Source organism: Bemisia tabaci, chromosome 1, assembly GCF_918797505.1.
Source record: "Bemisia tabaci chromosome 1, PGI_BMITA_v3".
NCBI classification, from domain to species: Eukaryota; Metazoa; Arthropoda; class Insecta; order Hemiptera; family Aleyrodidae; genus Bemisia; species Bemisia tabaci.
The window spans coordinates 35,659,944-35,679,551 of record NC_092793.1 but is presented as its reverse complement, the minus strand read 5'-3'; the positions used below and the strand labels follow the sequence as shown (position 1 = coordinate 35,679,551).

The window sequence follows — 19,608 nt, the reverse complement described above, 5'->3', positions numbered from 1 at the left end:
GACATCCAACGGTTCTAATAAAAGTTGGAGCACGCACCTTGTTTCGGCGGTGGTGATATCTAATACGCTGAAGGCGTCCGCAGAGTCGAGGAACACGGTACCGTGGGCGAGCGTGACTTGTTGCTTTGCGTGACTCCAGTTGCAGGGCGTGAAGAGCATGCAGAGCGCCAAAGCGAAGGGCACGCGTGCGGATCCAACTCCGATCCTGCCTGTCATTTCCTTTTCCACCAGGCGACGGCGACGAAGGTGTCGCACTCACGCCCCCTGTTGTCTAATGCCATTCTGTCAGCATGCTTCCTTGATCCTGTAACATAATCAGGCGCTTTCCGTTTAAATCAGACTTTTGACATTTTCTCCTGCACGTCCAGTTCGACGTATGGACAAATCTGTAATTTTGGAGGTTACGTTTGATCAAGATAAGTGATGCAAATATATGTTCCTCTTATATGCAGACCACCCAAAATTGACTGAATGCGCAGTCGCGTTGGTTTTCTCATTCTTAGCGGAATGATTGGAACAGATTTTCAATTCTGCAGCTACAGTATTCGATTCTTATTGGTCCAGTTTTCCCAAACGTGAGCTCTAGCTCTGGAATAGGTAATCAATTCTTATTGGTCCTTTTTTCCCCTTGGGCAAATATTACCCCAAGGCTAAAATGAAACTAACACGACTGAGTATTTCCTGAATTTTGGATGCTTGAATAGGAGTAGAGGGATACCTTCATTTCAGTTGCCCAACCGTAAACGTGCTTAGGTAGTTTCTATGAACCCTTAAGAAGGCAATTAAACCAAAACTTGTTGATTCTTCCTGCTTTTTGAAAGAATTTTGAATCTTTTTCGTACCTACGTGTTTTCTTTAAAAATACTGTATTTCAACCCTGGAAAGCTCCTCAAAAATATTCTGAGACAATAGCAGGCACCTCCAGAGACCCTTTTTAGTCGTTTCTGCAGATCCTCCGGAAGGCAACTGAGCCAAAACGTCTTGTTTTGCCTGCTTTTTCAACCGAATTTGATTTTTTTTACGTGGCTGTACGTGTTTGCCCCAGAAATTCTCAATTTCTTTCCCTGCTAAAAATGGTGAGTACAAATGAGTCATAAAATCAAACAAAATACAAATGAATCAGTCATATAAATAGAATTTCAATTCATATGAATAGGATTTCAACTTATATGAATAGAATTCAACTCATATGAGCAGAGTTTCTCTATTCACTTTTCGCCGACTCATATGACTACCCAGGTAGCAATAGTAACAGTTCAAAATTGCAATTTCACAACAGTTTTTACACTGTTACTTTTGTGCACTTTTTCATCGAAAAATTTGCTCTAGTACAACAGTTGAAAAACCAACGGAAAAGAGAAGTCCTTTGCGACTATAATCACTGAAAAATTTTTCTTACATACTTAAAAAATACCAGTGGAAAATTTATAATTTAGTCATGTTTTCTGAAAATATAACACAAATTTAACTAGTGTTATACACCGATCGAAAAGGAAACTATTATTGCAATAAAAACATACTTAGATTTGAAATAAAACGACGGTTTAAAATTCTCAATCAAAATCACTTACTTAACAAAACTTTTTTAAAGAAAGGAAAGTAGATTAACATTTTAATAACTAAAAAAAGTTAAAAAAATTATTCTAATTTATTTTTTTTAAAAGTTGATTTCATAAAACACAGAAGTAGACCATTTTGTTTTAAAAAAGCTATTTTACAAAACATAAAGTATTATACTGTACTAATGAGAAAAATTTAATCTAAATCAATAAAAAGATAAAAAAAAGACAATAAAAAACAAATTTAAATATCTCATTTGTTGCCATATTTTTGCAAAACACATTCTTATAAATAACCATGAAATATTAATTATTATTACATTATTTATTAAACAATATTGGTGAGAAACTATTTTTAAATCATTGTTTCCTGAAAACCGGTGTAGCTTTAATTTTTGTCGAAAAAGAATCCTTATAAAAAACTTTGATAACTATTTATCACTAACAAGGAAAATATAATTTAAATCGATAAAAAGATACAAGTGATAGTGATAAAATGACAGTTTAAATATCTGATTTATTGCAGTTTTTCTGCAAAACATTTTATTTTAAACAGTTGTGAAATATAAATTAGTATTACATTATTTTTTTAAATACCGATTTTAATTTCCGATTGTTTTATTGTAATCGGGGTGTTTCCTTTTATTTCCGATAGAGAGCTCCGATTCATTTTGTTTTTGGATGGGTCGTTTATGGTGCCTGTCTAACCTTTGTGTGTAGTGAAAACATAAAATATATTATTTATATTCTACGACATACGTTTTTTTATCGACGGCTTCTATGTTTGCTTTGTTCGGTGCATATGAGTGGATTTTCTTCTCACATTTTTGATGACCCCCCTGTGGTTAACTGTGCCTAGACAGGGCATGGGCCTATCTATAGCGTTGATTGTAGTGTGGTGTGTCGAGTGTAGTCACATCCCTGCTGCATAGTCTTTGTTGCTCCTCCTTAGAGGAAGTATCGGTGCTCACCGTCATCGGTGTTCAAAATAGAAATATGAGGCCTGAAACTGGGGAGTTCTATAATTGATCTTTTAAAACCAAAAAATAACAGTTTAACAAAATATTAAAAACGAATAAAATTTCATATATTGACACTGTTAATTTTCAATAAAACTACAATTTTACGAGTCGTTCTATTATTAGAAATTAGTTTTTCTATGGATATTTTAAGTTTTTTTTAATACTTTACAAGAATAATTCAAAACTCGTATTCAACATTTAAATTTTTTATTTTTATTTTAAGACAAGTGTCGCTTTACACCAGTAAATTTTCCAAATGAAATTTGTTTTTCACTACTTTAATCATTGTTGATTTATGTCATTAAATTATTTTAAACTGTTATTTTTAACTTCATAAAATAGGAATATAGCGCCTGAAACTGTTGTAACTGGGGAGTACTTTAATCGATCTTTTCAACCGATATAAATTGTTTTTTTATAATATATTAATAGGAATTAAAATTCTCATTTAATAGCAATAAAACTGTTATTTCGAAGATATAATAAAAATTATTTTATAGCAGACCTTGCTACCTGGGAGCGATTCCAACTCATATGACTAGAGATTTCAACTCACATGAGTTCAGCGTTGAATCTACCGTGCCCGATATCTCAGAAACTATTCACCGCATCAAAAAAAGTATAAGAACAAAATGTTCTTATTTTTCAAATTTAAGTGGTATGTCGGTGACTCCTGGTCAAAAACAACACTTCGGAAAAATGAAAAAAAATGAATTCATATGAGTTGAACTTTTCTACTCTTATGAGTAGAATATTCTAGTGATATGAGTAGGATTTCTACTCATATAAGTAAGAAATTCTACTCATGTGAGTCGGCGAATTCTGAATAGCCTACTTATTTTATTTTACTTTATTTTATTTTATTTTATTTTATTTTATTTTATTTTATTATAACTTACGTACATGAGAGCCCCATTATTAGAGCTATGGCACAGGTCAAAAAACACTAGGAATTAGAATATACAATAATTAAAAATATAAATTTCAACTGTTACATTAGGTGGTGGTTGGTGTTGGAAGGTAGTAATAATCCTACTGCACAATCTGTATTGTCAGTACGTAAGCACTCTCACCCTCTTGTTACTCGATGTTGCCTACTCTATCCTGTTCTCTCTCTATGCGCCTTGCGTGTGTATTTTTGTCAATCAGTTTCATCCATATTCTATGCCGGAATAAAATATTTCTTAAACTTCATTTAGTGTTGTCTTGATTTAGACATCCTCCAACAGGTTATGGGCCTTATAAGAAGTTTCGGAGTTCATTTTTTTCGCCTCTAACAGTTCGTAAGTGTTAGTTCGTGTTCGTGATACGCGTTCAGTTTGTCGCACCTCGCTCGGTCTACATCAGAAGATGGCCGCTCACTTGAATTCGAACTCGCTCACGATTGAGAAACTAACGGGCCGCGAAAATTATGCAAATTGGAAATTCGCAATGAAAATGCTCCTCATCCATGAAAATTTGTGGTCGTGCATCGATGGATATCCTGATAGCGATTCAACCAGTGAAGCTGATCGCAAAAGAAATGATCAGAAAGCATGGTCCAAAATAGGCCTCTCTGTGAACCCGAGTGTCTATTCACACGTTCGTGATTCTACTTCTGCAAAGGAAGCCTGGCAAAACTTGGCTAAAGCCTTTGAGGACAGTGGCCTTAGTGGTCGTTTGACACTCCTACGTAAGTTGTGTTCCCTTAAAAGAGAAAATTTTGACTCCATGGAAGCTTATATTACAGAAGTACTTGGAACGTCTCAGAGGTTATCTGCCATTAAATATCCTTTAGATGATGAATTTTTAGCCGTAATCATGCTAAATGGTCTGCCCTCTGAGTACAATCCATTAATCATGGCCTTAGAGAACTCCGGATCTAAAATTGCTAGTGATCTGGTGAAATCTAAGCTGATCAATGAACCTGAGCGTCATGGAGTAACCGAATCTGCGCTCTTTACTAAACGTCCTAAGTCTAAGAAGTCTGTAAAGTGCCATCACTGCCATGAAGTAGGACATATTAGACCTCAGTGCCCTAAACTAAAAGCTGTAACCAATGCCGCTAGTGATGAGAAAGATCACTCTCCTAAAGATACCAGCTACTCACTTTTGACATTTTTGTGCGCAAATGTTTCCACATCTGATTGGTTCATTGACTCTGGAGCCACCCTGCATATGACAAACAATAGGTCATACATCAGCGACTTCAGCAAATGCCATGACACCAGTGTTTCTGTAGCTAACGGTTACCGTATGCCTGTTGAAGGCAAAGGCAGAGTTTGCGTCTCTTTAAACGACAGCAAACTCAACTGCTTCTCAGACGTAAATTTTGTGCCTGGACTTTCTGCAAATCTCCTATCAGTGAAAAGGATAGTAGATAAAGGTTTCGTTGTCATGTTCTCAAAAGGCAAATGCGAACTCTATCGAGCAGACTCCTTTGCTTTTGATGGTGATCTACAAGCGACTGCCCTTGAAGTGGATGGCCTCTATCGTCTCAATGCGAAAGTTCAAGCTGTTCCCGATGAAAGCAACTCCGCAATTCACAATGCTTCAGCGTGTGCTGTAACCAATGCAAGTGCCCTTAATTCCTCAGCTACTGTCAGTGCTCAAATCTGGCATCGTTGCCTGGGACATCTTCCTAGAATCGGTATGGACTTACTACGCAATGGCTTAGCCACTGGTGTCAACTTTTTCAAACCAAGTGCTGATCCATGTGTTCCATGTATTGAAGGAAAGCAGTGCAGGAAACCATTTAAAAAGTGTAAGGCAACGCGTGCCACAGAATTGCTACAAATCGTGCATAGTGACTTAAACGGTCCGATGAGTGTCAATTCGTTAAGCGGTAAACGCTATATGCTCATCTTTGTTGATGACCTTTCTCGTAAAATTTTTGCTTATTTTTTACAACAAAAGAGCGACGTCTTAGATGTGTTTAAAAGTTTCAAAGCGTTGGTTGAAAATGAAACCGGTTCAAAAATTAAAATATTACGGTCGGACAATGGTGGTGAATATCTTAGTTCCGAGATGATCGAATTCTTGTCCACAAATGGTATACGTCACCAACTAACTGTGCCGTACACTCCGGAACAAAACGGTATGGCAGAACGAACTAATCGATCGATTGTCGAAAAAACGCGTTGTTTGTTACAAGAAGCTAACCTCCCTAAACCATATTGGGCCGAAGCTGCTAACACAGCGGTTTACTTAAAAAATCGCAGTCCTCATCGTTCAGTGATAGATAAAACTCCAGAAGAAGCATGGACTGGCCAAAAAGTAGACTTGTCTCATTTAAAAGTGTTCGGTTGTGTCGCTTAAGCACATGTCCCTAAGCAACTTCGTACTAAGTTGGATCCTAAAAGTCAAAAGTGTATTTTTGTCGGTTACTGTGAGAACACCAAAGGCTATCGCCTTATCAATCCCTCCAAACCGCTGAAAATTATCAAGTCACGGGACGTTATCTTTGATGAAGCCTCCATCGGTAGGCAATCCCAAGACTCAGCACCGTGTACGTCTTCACAAATTGTAAATGTTAAAAAGCAGTTGGCGTCCTTTCCACTCATCGAATCATCACCTTCTAAACCTCAGATCCATGACCTACCGCCTCAAACTCCGGCACCTCATAGTCAGTCTGCAGGAGACTCTGAAAGTGACAGTGACAGTGACTTTGGCATTGCTAATATTTTCTCTGATGAACCATGGCATCCACAAAGAAATCGAAAACTTCCAGCTAAATTTGCTGACTATCATTTGTATTTCACTAATTGTAATTCTGTAGGTGAGGTTGATAAAGAGCCAAAAACTCTCAAGGAGGTTCTTTCTGGTAAAGATAGTAATAAGTGGGAAATGGCCGTAAAAGATGAATTTGATTCTTTCTTAAGAAATCAAGCATGGACCCTTGTCAATCGTCTCTTAGATAGAAAACCGATTAAATGCAAATGGGTCTTCAAAATTAAAAGGGACTCTGCCAATAACATTGAGCGGTACAAAGCAAGGCTTTCTGCCAAAGGTTATGATCAGATTGAAGGCTTAGATTATTCTGATATTTACTCCCCGGTTGTCAGACATTCCACAGTTCGCTATTTATTTGCATTAGCAGCTGAACTCAAGCTAGATATCAATCATTTCGATGTCAGTAATGCATTTCTCTCTAGTAGCTTAGACGAATGTATTTATACAGGGTGTCCCAAAAGTCCCTTCCACCCCCTCTAAAATTTTACCTAATTAATATTTTGAAACGAAACTTTGGGGATGTTCATCGATCAATGTAAGCTACTTTTGAGGCCCCCCAAAATTTTCGGGGCCCCCCGTGGGGAGGGGCTGCGGACCCCAACTTTTTTTTTTTTCAAATGCCAACCCCTATCTTGTGATACCTCATTCGAAAGAGCATAAAAAATTAAGAATTTTGGCGCAAACCGCAGATCAATATCTTAATTTTTGACCGAGTTATGATAGGTCAAAGGTCAAATTTGACCTATTTTCAAAAAATCATAACTCCGGTTCAAATTATCGTAATGAAAAAAATAAAACGGGAAAATTTACCGCATTGTAAGCACTTTTAAGGAAAAATCACAGAAATTACTTCAAACTAATTTTAAGGGGGGTTTCGGACCCCCAAATACGTCAATTCAAGGTCATTCAATTTTCCCGCGAAATAAGCCAATTTCCCCCAGATTTGCCTCCACATTAGTTCAGTAAGGTCAAAATCAGTTCAACATTACGTTGGCAAGTCCCCAAATTTCGGGAAAAGTTAAAAAAAACGAAATTAAAGGTGATTATAAATTTGACCGTTTAAATTTTTTTTTTTTAACTTTTCCCGAAATTTGGGGACTTGCCAACGTAATGTTGAACTGATTTTGACCTTACTGAACTAATGTGGAGGCAAATCTGGGGGAAATTGGCTTATTTCGCGGGAAAATTGAATGACCTTGAATTGGCGTATTTGGGGGTCCGAAACCCCCCTTAAAATTAGTTTGAAGTAATTTCTGTGATTTTTCCTTAAAAGTGCTTACAATGTGGTAAATTTTCCCGTTTTATTTTGGCGCGTATACGTAGTATACCGCCTTTGCGATCGTTTCGACCCCCCACTCGATACAATAACCGAGTCCCTTAGTTCCTTACCGAAAAGTGACTACCGCGAACTTCTGAGATTTTCCAAAGCGTGTAAAAAGTTTATTTATCCGTCAATAATTATGATTTAAAGTTGTTTCTCATTCTGGGGCTCGCTAGTTTATGTGTAATGAATACCAAGAGTCTACGTTACTTGGTTTTTCTTAAAAAAAACCTTAGAATGCGACGCGCTGATTTAAAATATGCATATATAAGCAGAAGCAAGCGAACTGATTCGAGGATGGCTGATCAGGTCGGCACTCGTTGAATGAGAATTTCACTTCTTCGTTTTGTTTAAAACTTTGCGTTGACAGATCTCCATACCCCTGTTATCCTTTTCAAAATTTGGTACTCCTTGCTCTGATAGCCAGGGCCAGCAGGATAGTGGTAAGTGCAATCTGTGATGAGCCTCGAGACTCATTAGCCCATGTGCTAACCGTGGCCCATACAGAAATTCACTCCCCTATCAGGCCAAAACAGTGCACAGGCAGGCACAAAACCCAGGTAGTGTCCCGGTCCTGGCTCGGTTCGCCGCGTCGCTTCCCAGCTGAAGAACAAAAGGCGACCCTCGCGGCCCTCGCCACAGTCAGACCTAATTACTTTCACTCGATTACCCATTTCACCGTCACGCTGGGATCCATCAAATTTTCGAAAAAATTGTTTCGCGAGTACTTAGCAATTTTTTCCTTACTCTCCATTCAAAGACGAATTGAAAGAGGTCTCATGCATAAAAATCGGCCGAATAGAAGAGAAGTTACAGTATTCTAAATCCGAAGAAATCAACGAAACTTCTCCATACAAAACATAAAATGAAGGGGGAAAAAGAAATGTATAAATTACAATTAAATATAATTGACCTCAGAATTTGGCAAGCAATTCAACTATATAACTGAGAAAAAATTGGGAGAAATTACAAAAAATTCGCCTCTTGCAAGGGGCTTCATTGTAAGAATTTTGATCTGAAGGCAAGGATTGAATACCAGCGCTATACTCCATACAATACAGGGTGTGCCTGAACGAACATTTTTTTTTTTGTGTCAAAATCGAAAATTCTAAATATTTTTTAACTACAGTGTCTCTTGAGTCGTTTAAGCCAAAAAAAAAATTCCGTCAAGATTCTGGAAAGTAAAGGCGCTTTAAAAGTATCTGGGGCGATGTATCCTGTGTTCACACATGGTTTCTGTTCAGCATATCCATGTGTAAGTATTTTTACACGTAGAATCTAATTTTCACGTCAGGGAGTCGACACATCTCGATTTTTTCGATTTTATACGGAAAATTGATGGTTTTTCGGGATTGAAATTATTATTGTTTCATGAAAAATAAATGCACCCAAAATGACTATAAGGTGAGGTTGGGTAACTGGGCGGTGGGGTAACTGGGCAGTACCCTCTGTATTTCTACCAGATTAGTGCAAAAATTGTTTTCACTGTTGGCATACCTTCATTATGACGTAAACCATCTAGAACATGTAAACATAACCTCAAAAAATTTTTTTACGGTGAATGGTGAAGTGCCGAAAATTGGACAGCTTTTTTCTCAAAACAACGCCGGAGGTGGTCCCGAAAAGAGCCTCATATCTCACTCCCAGCAAGTATTTTATTCAACTTTGACAATTCTTCTACATGTATGATGTATTTGTGTAATGCGTGAGTAATTACAACGTAATTGGATGAAAATACTGGCTGCAAAGGGTTGATGCCCAGTTACCTTGAGAATTTTCCCTTTGTGGGGTAACTGGGCACCCACCCCAAGGTAACTGGGCAGGTGGCAGTGGTGGCACCTGCCCAGTTACCCATTGCAAGGTTGCTGTGCTTCGGTGTTTGTTTACTTCTGAAAATGTCAAAACTAATTGACTATTGTGGACTTTTAAGTGCCAAAGACCAATAATCAGGGTTTCCAGCACACTAAACTTCTAACTTAAGTCAATTATAGCATAACTCAAGCATTACTTAATTACATTTTTGCCGCTAACTGTTACGACATCACTTTTAACGACTTAAACATGGTTATATAAATTCAAATGAAATTCTCTGAAACCCTCATGAGAAGGACATTCTTTTCTGGCCAATGAGAATTACAAATAATGCCCCCCTTAAAAATTAAGGGAACTTTTTGGCGCCTGACTCTACCCCAGATCAGCCTTGCGGCTTAATTTTTTTTCATTTTTTAAAAATGTATCATGCTTAATCTCACTAAAAATGGCCAAACAGTGTCCTGGTATACAATACTACTTTATAAGAAGTAATACAGAAAGTTCTAAGCATTTATCTACAAGGAAACAATTTTTTTTTACCGTTATTCAATTCTCAGATTTGAGGGTTTTTTTGCCGCTAACTGTTACGACATCATTCTTAACCACTTAAACATGTTTATATACATTCAAATGACATTTTTTTAAACCTTCATGAGCAGGGCATCACCTTCTGGCCAATAAGAATTAAAAATAATGCCCCCCTCAAAAATTAAGGGGGGGGGTAGTCCAGTTACCCCACGACGTTGGGTAACTGGGTGAAAAAAACGGAAAATTTTTGAAAATTTGTGGGAAAAAATTGAAAGATGAAATTCGACTTTTGACTCTTCCTACATTTAGACAAAGTGTTGTACTTACTAAAAAAAATTTAAAAGTAGCCTCCACTGTCAATATAATGATGGGAAAAAAATCATGAAGTTGAAATTTTAACATTTTTCTCCGAACTCCTGCCCAGTTACCCAACCTCACCTTAGCATATTGATTTTTATATATTTGCACCCACGAAATTGGTTGGTAAATTCAACGAGTGAGTGCATCGACCTGGTATATCAAGTTTCTGCAATTTTTTACGGCAAATCGGTAGATTTTCGGGATTTAGATTGCTTACTTTCAATTCATGAATGAATAAAGCATGGACATGGTTGAACTTCTTTGCATGGAAGTACGTTTAAAATAACAAAATCAAGACATATTTTTTAATGCAATTGCATTTATATCGAGTCAATTTCTTTTCAATAATATATCGGGATTTATAATAGGTACCGGTGATTTGGATATTTTAGCCCCAAAAAGACCTTCAAATCGACTGTATCTTTCAGGGATTCGACAGAATTTTTCCTTTCTTCGCTTAAATTATTCCGTAGCACTTTTCTTTAAGAATCTGATAAGATATTGCTGGGAGCAGATCAAAAAACTTAAACTCGTTCGAATGGCTTTCTACATTCACAATACAAGGTCTCGTCAAAGTGCGTCGTTGAAGAGTTGGATCGTATGAATTCTCTTGTTGTGCCACTTTTTTTTTTTTTATAGAAATCAATATTTATTAGGTTATTTACAAGTTGGAATTGTTGTGCCACTTGCCTATTTTGAAATCTCTGTAAATGAAAACTAAAGGGGTTGATATGTGTGAGTTAATGACGCGCCTTATCAACACATTGTGTTGGAGTTCACTGCTTGTTTTTCATTACGATAATTTGAACCGGAGTTATGATTTTTTGAAAATAGGTCAAATTTGACCTTTGACCTATCATAACTCGGTCAAAAATTAAGATATTGATCTGCGGTTTGCGCCAAAATTCTTAATTTGTTATGCTCTTTCGAATGAGGTATCACAAGATAGGGGTTGCCATTTGAAAAAAAAAAAGTTGGGGTCCGCAGCCCCTCCCCACGGGGGGCCCCAAAAATTTTGGGGGGCCTCAAAAGTAGCTTACATTGATCGATGAACATCCCCAAAGTTTCGTTTCAAAATATTAATTAGGTAAAATTTTAGAGGGGGTGGAAGGGACTTTTGGGACACCCTGTATGCAGCAACCGGAGGGCTTTATAGTTAAAGGTCAAGAAGACAAAGTATGTGCCTACTCAATAGAGCCATCTATGGCCTTAAACAAGCAGCTAAGCAATTCTATGTCCACGTTGATGACACTTTAACAAACTTAGGATTCCTAAAATCTGCTCACCAATCTTGCGTTTACTTCAAAATCAGTGAATCGTCAACCATTATTATTGGTGTCTATGTTGATGACTTTCTTGTCCTTAATAAATCTGATCAAACTTTTACTCACTTCAAAAAAGAAATTGCAAACAACTATAACGTCAAAGATCTAGGTCCAGTGAAATTGTTCTTAGGAATGAATGTAAAACAAGACAAAAATTCCAAAGAAATCATTGTCAATCAGAAAACCTATATTCTTAGACTTCTTGAAAAATTTAACATGTCAGATTGTAAATCAGTACCTACGCCTTTAATTTTTTTTTTTATTCGTACAATAAACCAATTTAGTACAAAGAAAATGCTTACAGACAAATTATATTGTCTTTTTAAGCTAAATATAACTTAAAGTGATAACTTAATACTATATACATTTAAATTTTACATAACAAAACAAAAATACAAATGTATTTTAACCATGTTAGGTAAAAATAAGTACAGCCTCAGATATTGAGGAGATAATAAGTACATGATTATTTCCGAAATAAAAATGTCTTTTTGTTGAATCATAAAAAGTCTTTTGATTTTATTGTGAAGACTGTGGACAACCGTCACTGGTCAAAGACCAAGGAACCCCTGATCCGTCCGAAGATGCGGGGAGGCACACTTGCTTTAAGGGAAGAATTTAGAAGCCGGCCAGGTTGGCCTAGTGGTCAGCGCGTCTGACTCTAGGTCAATAGGTCCCGGGTTCGAATCCCGGTGGTGGCGTCTAATTTTCACGGAATTGACGAGTAGATCTGCTGAAACAGATTCTCCTCGGCCCTAATCCCTGAAAATTAGAAAAGCCTGGAGCATGGAGCCTGATGTCTACGGACACTAAACATTGTCTAAAGTTGGCTGAAGGTGCTATAGACACGAACCCAATCGGAAATTTGACCTTGGGCAGATCGGAATAATATTGTGGCAACCTTAGCGAGATTGTGAGCATATTTCAACAGTAAGGTTGGCCTGAGAATCTTGGTACAATATACCATCAATACTGGATATATAACCTTAGTATTTTAATATTGCACCAATATTAGCAACATTAGAAATCCAAGGTCAGGTGGTGCTCGGTGATTCCAAGATTGTCACAATTGTCACAATATTGGTTATACAATATTGGTAAACTAATACTGTCGTAGAGTTATGTTTTCAATATTGCAGTAATATGTTAGTTTTAACATTGGCACATTATTAAAAAAAATACTGAACATAGGCTTCTGCTTATAATATTGACACAATATTGACACAATATTAGGAAAACAAAATTGCTAAAATAATATCGAGACGATGTTATCTCTGTGATACTGCGGTATTGTTATTATGTTAACATTCAATTAACGTTAGAACAACAAACATAACAGGCTTCTGTTCGTAATATTGTCATAATATTGACACAATATTGGATATCTAAAACTGCTGGATTGATATTATGCTAACATTATTTTTCCAACATTGTGGTAATATTCGCACTTTAACATTGTCACAAGATTAAGAAAATAAACATTTTAGGCTTCTGTTTCTAATATTGTCATAAGATTAACACAATATTGTGCGCGGCGAGCACAATTCGACCGCGTTTGCTATTTCCGCCACCAGGGCGCGCTCGCCGCGGATCTGCCGTTGCGGTCCCTTTAAGGGCAAATTAAAGGGCAAAAACTGCGACCTTTCGCTTTTTGACGTAATAGGCACATGATCCATAGGCGTCTAACCCATCTTACCGATATTCTTAGGCCAAAGGATCAAATGGAGCTTTTTGGCAACGGTCCGCGCGCGGCCGCCCCGTCAATGGGGCTGGTTCTCGTTTCGCCTGGGCAGTGCCCGTTACAAGTGGTTTCCAAGTTGAATACTTCAACCAGAACCAGTGTAAGCATCCAAGAAAGTAGCTGACCTAGGAAGGTTCCTCGGCACTCCAATGTTCCGTATGCCTACATTAGGCATTGCGACGTTGTGAAATTTCTTCCGCGAGGACGGCAGGTAATACGGCGTTCTATCGCCTACCTTGCCTCAGAGGAAAGGTTGGAAAACCAAGCTTGTCTCAGAGGTAAAATAAATATCCTGCCAGTACTATGGCAATATTTTAACATCAAGTCTATGGCAACATCATGATCACAACATCCGCTGAACAAGCTTGGAGCAATATTATTAACATAACGTTGTCACAATATTGAATATCCAAGTTTGTCTCGGAAGTAAAATAATGTCCCACCAATATTGTGGCAATATTGTCAGGATAGGCTTGGAGCAGTCTTACAAACCTAACCTTGGCACAATCTTTGGGCTCAAGCTTGTCCCAGAGGTAAAATAAATGTCCTGCTAACATTGTGGGAACATTAGCAAGGTAAGCTTGGCAACTCTATTCAAATGTGAAAAAATGTCATACTAAGCTTGTACCAAGGTCAAATTTCCGATTGGGAAGCCATTAAACCAGCAGAAAAAAAAAAAAAAAAAAAAAGAATTTAGAAAAGCCCTGAATTCCAAGCTCATAGGGCTTACGTCTTTTCAACCTGCGACTGCACCGGTCCCATTCCAAGAGCGCAAACGCTTCTTGGTTGGGGTGCCGATGCAATCTCAATTCATACGCAGAGTACATCTTGGTGATGTAATCCTCTACAGAGTCAATATTGAGGTCAGCGCGAATATCTGCGTTCCTCTCATACCAACGAGCTTTAACAATACTTCTGAGAATCTTCATTTGCATGATTTCAATCTTATCCAAATTTGACTTGGCTGCACAACCCCACAATTGGCAACCATAACTCCAAACCGGCCTCAACATTGACTTGTAGAGAAGCAGCTTTAGTTGAAGTGAAAGCCGAGATTTGCGACCCAAGAGCCACTGCATATTGGAGAATTTTAGTCGCAGTTGAGCGACTTTTTTCTTAATGTGGGTACCCCACCTGAGCCTGGAATCCAGATGGAGGCCGAGATATTTAGCTATTTTATCGTTGGGAATTTCAGTTTCCCCTAAAAGAAGGGGGATGTGAACAAACGGTCTGTTTGTGAATACAACTTTAACCGACTTAGACGCGTTTAATTTCGTTTTATCTTTTTCCGTCCAACGATTAATTTTATTTAAATGAATTTGTGCATTTTGTCGTGCCTCCCTGTAACTTCTGGACGATGATAACACGAGAGTGTCGTCTGCGTAAATGCCCAACTTTCCCCCCCCTCCCAGACTGTGGGATGTCTGTAGTAAAGAGAGAGTAGAGAAGAGGAGAAAGACAGGAACCCTGTGGAACTCCCGCCTCAATCCGTCTGAAGCTTGAGACTGAATTTTCATATCGAACTCTGAACTGTCTTCCTGACAGAAAAGAGGAGAGGAGCTCCACATGGTTGCAGGGGAGCATTTTATACAGCTTTTCAACGAGACGCTCGTGCCAAACACGATCAAAAGCCTCCGCTACGTCAAGAAAAACCGCTACACAGTATTCCCCTTTTTCAAGGGTATCTTCAATGAATTTAGTGACCCTATGAAGCTGGTCAACAGTGGAGTGTTGCGCCCTAAAGCCAAATTGGGCGTCTATGATTAAATTTTTGTCTTTACTATTTCGTTTAGTCTTTTAATGTACAGCCTTTCAAAAAGCTTGCCAATCACGGGAAGTAGAGAGATTGGTCTGTATGAGGCTGCTTCGGCTGGAGGTTTATCAGGTTTTAATAACACAAAAATTTCTGCTATTTTCCACTGTGATGGAATAAATTTACATCGAATAACTGCAATAAAAATAGAGACCAACTTCATAAGGGCTTTTTTTGGCAAATTTTTCAAAATTAATCCGGAAATTTTGTCAAAGCCAGGGGCTTTTTTAACCTTGATTTTCCCTTTAATTTCCTTCAAAAGTTCAGAGGGAGAAATGGTCTTTATCTTTACTGGAGGGATTTTCTTGACCTTTTTTCGGGGTTTCAATGTTGATATCTCCCCCTGTGAGTGCGTATTCGAGACTGAGCTGTCAGAGAAAGTTTCATCAGATTCTGAAGATGTATTTGATTTTATGTCGCTATGGGGTTTAAATGCCTTTTCAAAATGTTCCGCCAAAATCTCCGCTTTTTCAGCGTCCGAGTTTGCCCATGAACCATCTACTCTTTTGATTGGAAATTTTAGTTGTTTGGGTTTTTTTAGATATTTTGTAGCTGCCCACAAGGAATAATTTTTGTCAGCTGAAGGTGATAAAGATTCTACAAAATTTTGAAATTTAAAGTTAAGGAATTCTTGGGTTCGTTTTTTAACTATTTTATTAAGGCGGTTGAAGTGACTTTTATCCTCTGGAATTCCTGAGTTAACTGCCTTTCTGTGAGCTTTTCTTTTTCTTCTAATTAAATTTAAAAGTTCTTTAGGAATTTTATAGGGGCGGGTGTTATTAACTGCAATAGGCGTATTAGCAATTGCACATTTTTTAATTTGTTCCACTAACAGCTCAGTCTCTCTATCTATATCCGCTGGAGAGGAGACTGGAACGCTATTATCCACTAATTTTTCTAGATCTTTTCTAAATTTTTCCCAATTTGTTCTTTTCGAGCAAATAGAAGGGGGGCGATTTATTAGAATTGGGTTTGTAAAAATAGATAAAATAATTTTTGCGTGACCGCTTAATGGGGGTGGTAGTATATCACAGGAAATTTTGTCTAACAAATTTAAATTTTTATATAAGAAAAAATCAATAATATCAGGTTTGTGATTTGGATCATACGGATAGTTGGTTGGTTTACCGGGTGATATAAAGTAACTATCAGATAAATTTGCTGCTTCCAGGAGAGATTTTCCTTTTGGATTCGTTATCCTGGAGCCCCATCTGGGATCCTTAGCGTTCCAGTCCCCTGCAACCATAAATGAGGGTCCCAGTTCACTAAGATAATCTGTATAATCTTCAGCGGATAATACATTTTTAGGAGGAGTATATAATGAGGCTAGATTGAAGTTGCCAACTTCGGTTTCTAGATTAATTACTGCGCTCTGGAATGCTGCAGTTTCAATAATTTTTATCAAGTTATGCTTGATATTATCTTTGATTAGCACCGAGGACCCGCCGCGGCGTTTATTCTCAGGATGTATAGCGTTGTACATTTTATAACCAACGAAATACCTTTTAAAATCATTCTTAGTGAACCAGGTCTCCGACAGGAGGGCTATATCCACATTGAAATCCCTTAGCGTGACATTGAATTCCTCGGCCTTCACCCGGGACAGGCCGCCACAGTTCCAAGCCATAAGGTTTAGTGATCTGTTATTGCTCGAGCGCGATTGCATTCGAGTTACATCATCGAAATCAATAATCTTATCATTCTGTTCTGAAACAAGTAATGAGTCATTGTTAGTGTGAGACAAAAAGACATTTTCATTATCGGAGTTACACATAGAAAAAGATGAATCATTTTTTTGCTTCTAAGCGACTAATTTTTTCGTTAAGCAATTGAATCTGAGTATTTAATGATTCAATAGTTTTGAGCAAAGTGTTTATAATATCAGTCTGATTTGAAGAATCAGATACTCTGTTATCAGACACAGCTTGGGCAAAAGATTTTTCAAGAGGTTTTGGCTTATTTGCCGTAGGGGCATCCTTTTTATTTAACTTAGGGAAATTTTTCCCTGTTTGAGGGGGGGATTTTTTAGCTTTTAATTGGTTTTTCCTCGCTAGCTGAAACTCCTTGGCAAACGGGCAGCCACGATAGCTGGCTGGGTGCCCTGTTGCTCCGCAATTGACACATTTGGGGTTTTGAATACGACCAGGAAAAGGGCATAAATGGGAAAAATGCTTACCCGAGCATTTTACACATCGTGGTGCCTTAAAACAATAGTTTGCTGTGTGCGACCAGCCACAACAGCGTCTACATTGAGGGACTATTAGAGGATCAGTTTTAATCTGTTCAATTTTCACAATTGTGTGAGCAATTGATTTAATTTTAAAAATATTTTCTACAGATTCTGTATGATCGAAATCCAGCTGATGTACCGGGATTTTGATCAGCTCATACTCCTTAATTTCCTTTTTAGAAGGAGGGGGGGGATTTGAAATTTGATCTGCCTGGGTATTTTCCGGGTTTTTATTTTTATTTTTTTGTATTTCTTTTTCTACTCTTTTTCTAAGACAAACTGCAGATTTAATTTTAAAGTTCTTGGCTTGAAGATCCTCAACAATTTCTTCTTCTGAGATAGAAGGAGGTAAACCTTTGCAGAGAACCTTAATGTTCCTTGTATTCTTGTTACTATGAGAATACCATTGGGTATTATTTACTTTTAATTTTTCGGAAATTTTCCTGTAAGCTTCATCAGAAGAAGGATTCACCTTCCAGGTTTCATTATTTAGAAAACGAATAGTAAACTCCTCCTCTGGGGAGGCTTCCTTTAGTAAGGACTTAATTTCCTCGAAAGATTTAATTCCCACCACTTTAATTGGTGGAGGGGGGAGAATCTTTGTAACCTTAACACTAGACTTAGTATTAGAATTATTATTTAACTTATCCTTAGGTTCCTTAGAGTTATTTTCCTTCGAAGTTTCATCCTGTGGGCTGGAGTTTCCTCGTTTCCTCTTTTTGCGCTGTTGCCTGTAGATTAGACGTTTGGCTCGAAACTCGGGATCTGATCTCGAGAACTCGGCATCCTCCGAAAGAGAGGCATCATCGGCGGGAGCATCATCATCCTCTAGTGTTGCAATTTCCATATCCTCATGTTGAAGAGTGACAAATTTATTGCTAGTTGCAATCAGTTTAGTATCCGCAGTTTGATTAGAGCTGCTTGAAGATGGGTTCTTAGAACCATCTTTGGTGAACTGAGTAATTTTCGATTGTCCAGAAGGTTTGCTCGATTTCGTTACTTCCTTAACAAATTTCGGGTTAATATCTTTAGGTGTAGGTTGTGAATTACCTGTTTTTTGTTGTTTCACTTCATTTATTTGCGTTTGGAGAGACGCGATAATTTCATCTTGCGATATTAACTTACTAGTAACTGCACTTAGTTTGTTTTCCAGCACTTTGTTTTCGCCAGAAACTGCACTTAGTTTGTTTTCTAGCACTTTGTTTTCGTCGTTTAACGTTTTAACCAGATTCTGTGAATGCGCCATAAAAGATTTAACTTGATCAGAAACACGAGTGTCATTTAAAGTTGGATTTAGATCAACCGAAAGCACTTGTCCGATTAGAGTGTTTTTATCTGGCGGTTTTTTACCACTTGTGGGTGTGGTAATATTTTGTTCTACCCCTGCCATTGCAGGGGTAGTAAGAGAAAAGTTCAATTTTTACCGATTTTTGTTTTGTAGGTTAGTATTTCGTAAAAGCACAAGCTGCCACGGCAGCAGAGACACTTGGCACGAGAGATTATCACAGTTGATAACGGAGAGCGCTGAACCGCATGCGACCGCACGGTTGAGCTTATCAGACAGCACTGTAGGTACGCCTTTAATGTCCATTAATAATGACGGGAAAAAACCTCAACAGCAAGACAAAAATGAATCACAAACAGAAATGGTCGACATGACTAATATACCCTATCAAAACCTAATTGGAGCACTATGTACCTAGTTGTAGGTTCTCGCCCCGATATAGCTCATAGTGTAAGCCTTCTCAGTCAATTCAACAGCTGTCCTCAGCCAATTCACTGGCAAGGTGCAAAACGGATATTACGCTATTTAAAAGGGACTTCAGATCTCAGCCTTGTCTATAAGAAAACTGGTATGCCTATCATCGCCTATGCCGATGCTAATTATGCTAATTGCCCCATTGATCGTAAATCCTACACTGGATATCTATTTAAGTTTGGCAATGCTCCAATTTCATGGTGCAGCAAAAAACAGTCGACGGTTGCTCTATCATCCACTGAAGCGGAATACATGAGTATGGCGGAAGCTTCAAAAGAATCAGTTTTTTTTATTTAACTTACATCACGAAGTACTTAAAATTAAAAACAGCATTTGTATTTCAGTATTGAATGACAATCAAAGTGCTCAAGAATTGGCATCACATACAACTGTTCATCATAGAACTAAACATATTGATGTCCGCCAC

General features: G+C 37.8%; 1 protein-coding gene across 25 annotated transcripts in view; it reads right to left on the bottom strand.

The window, feature by feature from the left end:
- Positions 1–19,608, bottom strand: part of LOC109038096 (calcitonin gene-related peptide type 1 receptor) — a 506,731-nt gene that overhangs the window by 308,053 nt on the left and 179,070 nt on the right. For 22 of the 25 annotated variants that reach the window (XR_011899882.1, XR_011899881.1, XM_072300438.1 and 19 more), the window contains one exon: positions 38–304. The exons of 1 other annotated variant lie outside the window; for it this stretch is intronic. The gene's annotated coding sequence lies outside the window, so the exon portion shown is untranslated. Of the gene's footprint in view, positions 1–37; positions 305–16,694; positions 19,151–19,608 lie in introns of those variants that run through there. 2 more of the 25 variants (XR_011899861.1, XR_002009695.2) reach the window with 1 other exon arrangement.